Below are 12,037 nucleotides of genomic sequence, written 5' to 3' on the forward strand. Positions count from 1 at the left end.
TTTGGGAAAATCCCAGAATATCACCAGTTTCTGAAATACAGATCACCCTGTACGGCACCCACAACCACGCCACATTCAAAGTCACTTAAATCACTTTTCTTCCAAATTCTGATGCTCACTTTGAACTTCATCAACTTTGTCATCTTAACGATATCTGCACAGATATCGTTAAGATGAGTTGCTATCTGATTGGCTGATTAAATATTTGCACTAATGAGTGGTTGTTCATGTGTACCTGACAAAGTGTCTGGTAAGTGTGTTGTGCAATTTTCCCAGCTTCTTATATCCATAAATAGAAGACAACATTTATTTTTCTTCTCACACATTTCTATATTTGGGACATTTCACTGACAAAAGAACAATTAGTGACCTTATATGAGTTGTACTAAGCATCTAAGTCCACCAGGTGTCAGCAGAGTGACAGTTAATTTACCCGGATCTGGCTCTGTGACGATGGGGCACATGTGGGACACACCCCTGCAAAGTGACTGATCCATGAATGCTTCTCTCCTTTTTTTGGATGTCTGCATATTCTGTGGTTTAAATGAAAACTCACAACTGAAAATTTTAATCTGTTAATGTATATTTTAAAAACCTCATCCTGTGCTGGGTTTTATCGTGCTGGCAGGTGACAATTTCTTATGGAGGACCACAAGAGCCACGCGCATTGAAATAAAGAATTCTGTGCTTAAATAATGAATTGTAGAATAAATTCTGCATTTGTAAATTCATTTTTGAATTCCAATTTAATAAACTGCATCTCAATGGGACATTCCTGGTTAAATAAAGGTTAAATAAAATAAAAAAAAATCCTTTTCCCAATTGCTCTTTAATAAACTGCATTTCAAAATCCTTTTTCCATTTTCTCTTTAATAAACTGCATTTCAAAATCCTTTTCCCACTTGCACTTTAATAAACTGCATTTCAAAATCATTTTTGCATTTGCACTTTAATAAACTGCATTTCAAAATCCATTTCCCTTTCCTGTTCGCTCCGGATTAGCTCTTGGATTAATTTCCTTGCGGCTATTCAAATTAGCCACACAGTGGGATGTAAGGAGCTCTCTGATTGGTTGGACAGACACAGGCTGTCTGCTTGGATTTTTCTAGCTCATAGCTTCGCCCTGCTACGAAGCGTGTGTGCTTGTACAAAGGCCGTGCAGCCTTTGGATTTACACTCGGCTCGACATGGATATGTGAAGAATGAAGGGACCCTGCAGCGAAACGGAGAGCTCAACCTCTGACTGAGTGCCTGTTTTCGCAGTCTGACCACCTGTTGAAGGTAACGTGCTAACATGGCTAACGCTAGCATCACCTCACGTAGCCCCGTTATTTTAAGGTCATCTTAGCTTATGAAAATTTTACGTGGCAGCTGTACGAGCTAGCTACGTGATTTTGTAAGCTGCTGTGCTCTTCACAAATAAAGCTGGAATCAGCTCAGACTATTAGAACCGGCACTGAGGCCTGTTACATTTATACAGTGTTAGAGCAATGGCTGCAACCTACAGCCTTTAAACTAGCGATTAAAATGCTGACAGTAAACTCGTCAGTCCAGATGTTACCACATTACTTTATGATGCTTAGAGTTAAAACAACTGAGACAGGTTGATTAAAATAACAGCTGTCAGTTCTCTCATTCCTTATATCAAGACTGGAGATCACACTACTGATTTCAGTTCATTTAATATGTGAGTGCACAGATTCATTCTCAACTGGACATAAACGATGATCAAAGGTTGTATATATGATGAATTCATCAAATCCCAGCCTCTAACACAGTGCGCTGAATCTTAGCTTTGAATGTCCAGTATATTCTAATCAATGCAATTTAAGCATTCACTGAACCTACAGTATCTACACCTGTGTGGTAAAGACACAGATAATGAAATGTAATTATTAATACAATATACATCATGAAAAACGAAAGCTGAAATTGATTCAGTTCAGTACTTTTCTCTGTATGCTCTGTGATTATAAAGGCCTTAAATTCTGTGATACTGTAAATGATTTTCACAGAGGTCTTAACGTAGTTAAATCACTGCTGATAGTCTGGTTGTTTATATTTTCACGTTTTTGTGTCTGTAGGGCTGTTTGATGATGATTTGGATTCCTCTGGGAGATGAGGACACACCCACATCTGTTCCATACTGCAGCCATTGATGGTGTTATGGCTCTGAGGCAGCTTTGGGCCATCAGACGCACACACTGGAAAACCTTCATGCAGGAGAGACGGCCTCAGTGATTTAGGTTCATAAGCGAGTTCAAACATTTTCTGGCCTCTTATCACTTAGATTTCTTAGTCTTAAAAGTGAATGCATTTAAAGCAGGAACTGCACACCTAGCCACCAGAAGTTTGGCAGCATGAGTACTGTAAAGTTTTGTAGGGTCCTTGTTAAAAATTCCACAAGCACCACACCACATTTGTCATATAAAGTTCCATTTTTTACAATACATTGTTGAAATTCTCTCCTGCATGAAGTCCAGGTGCTGGTTTTCCATGCGCGTGGCTCTTGTGGTCCTCCATAATTTCTGACTGCAAGTAACTTTCTTATAGAGGCGAACAGCAGGACTGATTTTTGTTTACTGACTCTGGTCCTCGCTGGTTTCTAAGACGGCCTCAACAGTCCCCACATAAACCTTAAATTGTCGCTGAACTGGTAAACAAACACGAGACAGACAAACATTGTCTCTGTTCACGTTAATTTTATATACTGTTGTCACGTACGAGGCACACACACAACAGGAGTTTGTTGACAGCAAAGTAGGTTACATTCCTCTCTCTCCCAACACGACCATGAGTCTCTCCCACCTCCTTCCACTTCGCATAAAACTCTAATTTTATACTCACTACTACAGCAGGAAACTGAGTCAAAAACAACATCACTCTGTTCACACCCGCCCTGTCCTTCTCGGCCGGGGGTGAACCACAGCGTGGCAAGCATCGTGGGGTCCAGACTTAGGAGAGAGGGGCACTCCGGTTCCACACCGATGAACTGAAGTACAGTGGAAACCACAGTTTGAATATCACTTTCAGTACCTTGACTTTGATTTTATTTGACTTTTTTTTGTAAATACAGTGGCTCAGTATATGGATGCGTTTTTGCAACACTAATTGCTGGTGTTTTTCTGCATTTTTCTGAAAATGGGTCATGCAAAGACCCAAAAAAAGGAGAGAGGTTATGTTTGGGATTGTGATTTATTATAAAAGAAAAAAAAAAACCTCCTTTGTGTAAAGAGGTTTTTGTTTGATTTATAATCAAATAATTTTTTATCCACTTAAAAGTGACATTTATCCCAACCTATTGAGTGGTTTTATTTTCCTTTTTTGGACTCATAAAATTTGACAAAGTGAACCTGTATCCGGATCTGCTCTTGAGTAGTTAATACTTTGATTGAATGAGGCTCTGGTCTCCCAAAAGGAGAAGGATCCAGAGGTAGACAGCTATAGAGGAGCAGTGGTTTCTGGGGCTGAGCTCTGTTCCCTGCAGGCATTTGGTTTAAACTTGTCTCTGCTTTTAGAAACTTGGCCGTCAGGAAAAACATAACACCCCCCCTCCTTCACAAAGACGCAAGCGAGTCACAGACTGGAGCAACAGCAGATGATGCTGTAGCGTGCAGCCTTCCTGTCTAAGTAAACAGTGATTCAGACGGATGAGGAGTGGGAGGCTGTGGTTTGCTCCAGCCTGGCAGCACCAAGCCTCTCCCAGCTCCACCACAACAGGATATGGTCCGTGGGCCCACACTGGCCATGGTTGCTTCATAATATTGTCTTCTCCAGCTTTTACCATTTGGTTCGCCTGGTAATATTCATGCACGCTGACTACCATGTGAGAAGCTGGACCCATGTTTCTGGAAAATATATCTCACTGTGGTGTTTTTGACCAAAGTGACAGTGAGTGAGGTTACTTTCCCTTCTCATCTGTGTCTTATATAACTCTACATACGCAAGTCTGGATAAGTGGGCACGGAGAAGATTAGTAATTAGGTTTCTGTGACTCAACAGATGGTACAGTGCAGATTTTAAGCACAACAGTTTACTATGTAACCACCGCATCTTTCCAAAACAGTAATTTTCAAACATATTTCAACTTTATGCTTTGATGGGAAGGAAGAAAATGTCATAACTCAGTGATAATTTTATAAAGTGTTTTGTTTCTATGCTATGGCTTACTCAACTCAGCCAGAGCAAGATGTCCTTCATCTTAGTCCACAAACTTTATATGACTGTCTTGGCTGACCGCTGGCTTGCCAGTAACGATTTTATATGCGATGAGCTGATAAAATAAACAGACAACCTACTGGAGCGTTACGTAATGAAAGTGTCGATTGTCGGCTGTTCCTCTTTGTGAAAGTTTCACTGCTGGGATTTTACCAGTGAGAGGCTTGCTGTGTTTAGGGATATGAAACATGAAAAGCTTCACTTACATGTGAAAAAGGAAGCTTTCATGAGATTCTGTGTAATCCTGTGAAAAACTAATATGCCCTTTCTACCTCCACAGGAATAAGGGGGTAAATGTCAGTTATGTGCTGCTAATTATATGCACTTGATTAACTGATCACCAGCAAGTGTGAGCACCTCTATAAGTGCAGATGTTTTTGATGTTTACTGGTCTGGAGCTTTAGGTGTGTGTTAACACAATCTCAGAAAATTCACCTCAACTTTGCATTGTGAAAAAGCTCAAGAGCTGCATTTCAGATTCTACGGGCCTCTGTTAGTATGTTAAATGTTAAAGTTCATGACAATAAAATTAGAAAAGAGGAAGCCTCTTCTCTCTAAAAAGAGAATGACAGCACATCTTAGGTTTGCATGTAAACAAACCACAAGACGTCCTTTAGACAGATGAGACCAAAGAAGAGATGTTTAGCCATAATGTACAGCACCACATTTAGCAAAAACCACACACAGCACATCAGCACAAACACCTCATACCGGCTGTCAAACACAGAAATGCAAGGGGTGGTAAAGCTTGTTTTAACTCCAAGGGGCACCTTGCAATCACTGAGTTAATAACAAAGAACTCTAAAGTCAAATGTTAGACCGCCTGTGTGACAACTGACATTTGGATCAAACCGGGTTATGCAGCAGAGCTATGATATCGACAGCAAATCTACAACAGAATGGCTAAAAAAGATAAGTCACTAAGATTAGTGTGCATAACTAATGATAACAGGCCTCAATTAATTGAAGCAACTTTGTAAGAGATGTGAGAGACTGGTGAAGTCATACAGGACACCATTACTTGGTGCTTTGTTTTTCACAGAACTGTGAAAGCTTTTTTGCCACATGTCTGTAGATTTTATTAATATTTACCAAAACAGACATTAACATGCAAAAGCAATATATATGGTAGGACCTACCTTTAAGCATACCTATAATATTATACGTTATTACCTCATGTGCCAAATAAGTAAAATCAGCTGATGGAGCTGTTGGAAAAATCTAACTTTGTTTTTTGTTGGGGTTTTTTTTTTTTTTTTTAGTTGTAAAAATCCAAAAATGACAGCCAGTGCAAATGCTTTTAAGCTGGGCATTTTGCCTGTACCTTCATTACAGTAAAAAATCAAAAACAAACTCACTGAACCTCTATACTGTAATAAATTTCCCTTTGAAGTTGCAGCACAGTTATGGTAATGCTGCCATAATATTTGACATTCCCACCAACACCCTGAAGCTGGACCCAGGCTGGTCCTGATTAATCACCATGGGAGTTTCAACCATCAAAGTCTAAACACTACAGAGCAGAACTAGCCATTATAATAACTCTAATGATTTGGACTTTCACATTTTCTACTTGCTAAAGGAAAATGACTGTACTGTAGCCTACACATCCAGTTTTTAGTTGTATTTACTAAGACGTGAGCGTCACTGTACAAAATTTCCTGCATTTATACAATGTTTTTACATTTTGTTAGTAGATTATTATTGCTTTTAGTAAATGCTACTTCTAGCACCTATCTGCTGTAGAAACAGCAGTACAGCGTCTACAGTTTGAGTACCTAATGTAACGCTGGGGTTAACGGGTGGCTTGTTGTGTCTGCACTGTGGTATAATTTCTTCCAAGGTTAGTTCTGCTCAGTGTAAACACAGACATAGTTGTTGAACCACAGTAGATGTTTTCACTTCAAGCCTTCAGGTGCAACTTGAACCTTGCAGCAACAGCTCGCTGCCACGCTGGTCACATTTTCAAAACAAATGCTTGCAACAATCCCAAATGCCACTAAAAGGGTTTATGGCACAAATGGCTGGTTTCACGGGCTCCTCGGAGACTGCAGTAAAAGAGGTAAATATAGAAACAACTGGTAGGCTGAAAATAAGGCTTTAAACAGTGAAGCTGTGGTGAAGGGAAAGGGTGATTTGATTAAATGAATGTGCCCTGTTCTTGTTGTTTTCTTTGGTTGGGAATAGAGCAACAACGCTGCGAGAGAGACAAAGAGAGAGTTTTGAGACAGGCAGCCGCAGAGCTACAGTCACCTCTTCTGGCAGGGTGGTTAGCGGTTGGACGGCTGTGTCCTGTCTGACCTGTGTGAGGTGGAGATGTGATAATACAAACCTGAAGTTAGAGGTCTGGAGGGAATTTATAGGGTTTTTTATATGCTCTATTTGAGTCGACCAGAGACGTCTGCTGCTTCCTCTGCTTTTAGGATGCACGTTGGAGAGGTGCGTAAGGAGACAGAGCAAGTGACGGGTACAGAAGACGCACACACACCCAGACAGAAAAGCAGGCATACAAAAACTTTCACACTCACACGCACAAACAAAATCCAGCAAGAACCAGTACTGCAACCCTCCTAACCTTTTGTGCGGTGGCTTGTGTGGTTTGGAAAACTCCAGGGTGTGTTGCAGTCCAACGGCAGTAGGAGTGTCAGAAGATGATGTCCTCTCTCCCCACACAGCCTTTCTATTAGCGCTGTATCTGAATACGAGGAGTTCACTGCAGCTGTAAGTTATAGATTCACTGGCCACTTCACTTTGCAACACCTGTTCAGCCAATCACACAGCAGCAACTCAGTGGATTTAGGCATGTAGACATGGTCAAGACGAACTGTTGTTGTCAGATGGGCTGGCCTGAGTGATTTATATCCTGCTGATCTGCTGGGATTTCCCCACATGATCATCTCTAAAGTTTACAGAGAATGGTAAGCAAAGGAGAAAATATCCAGTGAGGGCCAGGTCTATGGGTGAAAATGCATTTTTGATGTCAGAGGAGAATGGCTACTTGTTAGAGCCAAGCACAAGGTCATCTGTGAATGCACATCAAATCGGAAGCAATTGTGTGATGCTGTCATGCCATTATGGGCCAAAATCTCTGAGGAATGTTTCCATCTCCTTCTAGAATATGCTCCATGAAGAATTAAGGCAGTTCTGAAGGTAAAAGCGGGTTAAACCCAGTACTAGTAAGGTGTACCTAATGAAATGGCCAGTGAGTGTATTTGTACTTCACATTATTGCAACAATGTATAACATAAACTGGGAAATGTATTTCCTGAGAGTAAGAATCTCTTTTGTGAGAGTGTCCTGGACCAAGATAAGCACAAAAGTCCTCCAACTGATTTTGTGTGTCAAAATTTCAGACACAATTTTTTCTCCGCATTTAATTTTTATTTAAAATTTTTGTCACCCATAAACAGTCCAAATTTAGACCTGAGATTTTGCACTTAAAGTAAAAAGAAGTATAACAGTAAATCAGCTCACTACAAACTTCACTTCTGAAGGCAAAGGGGGGCCCAACTCTGCACCAGTAGAGCTTGTTAGTTTTTGGTTGTCCTTGACTTGCCAGCCACTTTGTTTTGTAAAGTAAGGAAAGCCATGGAAATGTAAATGCCACCATGCCTCAGTTCAGATTTGAGAAAACGTCTCATTTTTTCCCAGGCAGGCCCTGCCCGCAACAATCAAGAGTTATGTAACTGCTTATCTCCCACAGCCAGGTCTAGACTGACTCACTTACACCCATTCTAAAACAGGTTTGCTACTTCTTGAGGAAATTGACACCATCTATGAAATGATTCTTGGCATCATTTCGTGCCAGGCTGACCCATTTGAGGACATTAGTACACAGAGTACACTCACAGCGAGACTCTCACACAGAGAATTTTCAAATACTGATATCTCTGCCTGTGACTTTGCACACAATGTCAGACTTCCTGCCTCAGAAAGTCTGGTCCAAGCTAAGGAATTGCATTGTAAATGGATGGGATGAATTATTATGGGTTTTGCCCTGCATGAAACCAGGAAATTCCCAAGAAGTGTAGGATTGTAATAAGATCTCCCACTCACTATCTCTCCTGCTCTCTCTCTCTGACCCCTCAATGCCCATGAATGAACATTTGAACATACTGGTTTGAATGCACTGATCTTCTAGTAGGAGGAAGAATTGAAGCAGAGATTATTTTTGAAGTTTAAATGGCATAAATCAAATATTCTTTTTTTTTGATCAAGGTCTTTTTATTGAACAAAGAATTGCTTCCAACAACAATTATGGCAAAATTAACAAACAGCTGTGCCCCCCCCCCCCCCCCCCCCCACCCATCCAGAACAGTGTAACTAAAACCCAGCCAGAGAGGAAAGAAGAGATAAAATAACATAAAATAAAATAAAATTACAGATACAAAGTAAATAATAAAATAAATGAACAACAGCAAGAGGAAAAAAAAAACAACAACAAAAAAACACCCCACTCACACGCACATTAAGCAATAGTATCCGGACTTAATCTTTCAAAGTAAGTAAGAAAAGGTCGCCATGTGTCATAAAACCTCCGAACCGAACCTTTTACAGTGTAGCGGATCTTTTCCAGCTGAGTATAGTACATGACATCCTTAACCCATTGCCCATATACAGGTGGAAGTGGCTCTTTCCATTTCAATAATATCATTCTACGGGCCAAAAGAGTGCAGAAGGCCAGAAGATCAGAGTGTGATTTGGAAAGACTGGCATCACAAGGCGTCACCCCAAAAATAGCTATAAACGGGCAGGGTGCAATTGGAACACCAAATATGTTGGACATGGTTTCAAATATGCTTTTCCAAAAGCTACCCAGTTTTGGACACGCCCAGAACATGTGAAATAGGGAAGCAGGCTCTCGTTTGCACCGGTCACATGTGGGGGTCAAACCCATCCTTGATTTTGCTCAGTCTAGTTTTAGACCAATGGAGACGGTGAACCACTTTGAACTGAATCACCACATGTTTAAGGCAAATAGATGACGAAGAAACTCTATTGATTATCTTATGCCAAGTCTCATCTGTAATCCGTTGGCCAAGATCACTTCCCCATCGTTCCCTAAGTGATTGCAATGTGGACAGCCTAAAATTACTTAACAGCTCATAAACATCACTTATAACCCGCTTAGCATTTGGTTTAAAATCAAAAATATCATCCAAAAGGGATGGAGGTGGACAGGACAGAAAGCAGTCAGTATTAGAAGCAACAAAATTCCTGAGTTGTAGATACTTGAAAAAGTGTGACTGAGGAATCTTGAACTTGTTCACCAGCTGTTCAAATGAGGAAAGGATATTGTCCGTGAAAAGAGCAGTCATTGACGTTATTCCAAGCTTTGTCCATATGTTAAATGCCTCGTCCGTCAAGGATGGGGAGAACATGCAATGTCTATGCGGTGGTGCATTAAGAGAGAGTTCAGTCTGTTTAAAGTGCCGTCTGAGCTGATACCATAACTTCAGTGAGTGGACAACAAGAGGATTCGTGGTGAAGCTGGAGATCGGTCCCGCCAGAGGTAATCTGGCACACAGCAAAGACACCAGGGAGGATTGACTCACCGACAGCCGCTCCAGTGTTACCCATGATGATGATAAATTATCATGGTCTTTTATCCAGTACAATAATGCTCTTATATTAGCTGCCCAGTAATAAAACAGAAAATTTGGGAGTGCTAAGCCTCCTGTGCTCCGCGGTCTTTGTAATACACTCTGTTTCAGCCTAGGTGGTTTTTTGTTCCAAATGAAGGAGGAGATTTGACTATTTAGATTATTTAAAAAAGACTTGGTTAAAAAAATTGGAAGACACTGAAAAAGATATAGAAATTTAGGAAATGATATTTAATCTACCACCCAGCGAAAGAGGCAAGGACTCCCACTTTCCAAAATCCTCCTTTAGTTTAGACAATAAAGGAAGATAATTGGTTTTATACAAGTTTTTATGGTTCTGCGTAATCCAAATGCCCAAGTATTTGAACTTGTTATAGCTGAGCTTGAAAGGTGCTAAAATAGACGAAAGTTCCCCGGTTATTGTACCTAAAGGTATTGCCTCACTTTTCCCGAAATTCACCTTATATCCGGAAATTGTCCCGAATTCCTTAAGTACATCTAAAAGTTTAGGGAGGCTATTTGAAGGGTTGGAAATAAACAAGAGCATGTTGTCGGCATAAAGAGAGACTTTATGCTCGATATCCCCACGACGTATTCCCTCAACCTCAACACAGTGTCTTAGAGCAATAGCTAGCGGTTCAATTGCGATGGCAAAAAGGAGAGGTGACAAAGGGCACCCCTGTCGTGTGCCACGCTGAAGCTGAAAAAAGGGGGACAGACTATTGTTGGTCCGAATGGCCGCTACAGGGTCACAGTACAATACTTTTATCCAGGATACAAAATTACTCCCGAGGCCAAGCATAAATCAAATATTCTAAATGAATGTATGAAGCTTTTCGCTGAAAAAAAATCACAACAATCAAAACCAAAATGAGGGGAAGTTTAAGCAGACTGAAGAGTGTATGGAGGCCATCGATGTCGATAAATACAACAATAAAACATGAAATCTATAATAAAATCTAACACACAGCTTGTAAGAGCCTAATTCACCTCCTCTGGGGTTGTTCAGTGCAGCTGCTTTTTAACCTCAAAAAACCATAAAAGCTGCTTTGTACCATGCGCTCAGGCCTTCATGCATGCTTGTAGTATAATATCAACATGTCTGTTTCATTCCACAATAACACACTGGACACTGGGGAAACAGTGACTACTAAAGGGAAAAGATTTATGACGACAGATCTAAAAATATAATTCAGTTTGTTTCAAAAGGCTGGTTAGTTTAACATCAGGGTAAACGGCTCCTCTTGTACAATGAGTCATATTTTTTAACCAATCCAAAGGATATTGAAAAGGAGCTTTCTGCACAATAACTGCAAACGATGAGACGACGACTCGACACTGACAAAGAGGGAAAAAAGCACTTCTCACATTTCTCTGACCTACATAATGCCTCCATACATTCCTTCAGCCACATTACATAACGTGTGGAGTGACTCAGAGAGGCCCAGAGGACACACCCAGCTCAGATAGTTCTTCTGCTGAATTAGATTTCATCAGCTGTAATAGAAGTACAACACTCTGTATTGACTCGTGCACATTATATAGGCCTGTTTATAAAACATTAGGGAAATGATTCATATCATTTCTCTCGAGTTTTTCCTTTTCAATTTTCAAAAGCAAAAGGAAAACTTTCTGAGACTTTTAGGGAACATCTTTTTTTGCTTCAAAAAAATTACATAGAAAGATGTGGGTTTAGTCCATATGTGGCTACACAATTTCTATTATTCCTATTTTTATTATTCAAAGTGCACATTAAATAAGTATCATTTGAAATCTTTAAACGTGGCTAACGGTCTGTGTTAGCTAACAGTCTGTAGGGGTCTTTATATGAAGGTCGATGTTTCTGTAAATGTGTAATTAGCACTACTTGTTTAAACTCAGTCATGGGTTTTTATTCTTTGTTGGATTTTTAATATAATTTTGACACGTCTATAAAAGCTGGAAAATAACATCAAATTTCCTACATTTGCTAAACATGGGGGAAAACTGAAGTTTGTTTATAGGATAAGGTATAAAAACGTTAAAAATGAGTGAATGGGCCCAATTACTGATCACTAAGTGTAAGGTTTATACAGGATCTAAATTAACAGTACTGGCAATTACCAGTTTTTCTATGAGGCGTCCAATGTGTCGCCTCAAATTTGGACACAAGATACATTCAGTTTGCTTTCCTAATAAATAACATTACTGGTATTTACATTTCTAAAATATTTAAT

The sequence above is a fragment of the Copadichromis virginalis genome, linkage group LG1, assembly GCF_057382275.1.
Source record: "Copadichromis virginalis isolate Kocher_CV1m ecotype Utaka linkage group LG1, C_Virginalis_male_GT1.1, whole genome shotgun sequence".
Classification (NCBI taxonomy): domain Eukaryota; kingdom Metazoa; phylum Chordata; class Actinopteri; order Cichliformes; family Cichlidae; genus Copadichromis; species Copadichromis virginalis.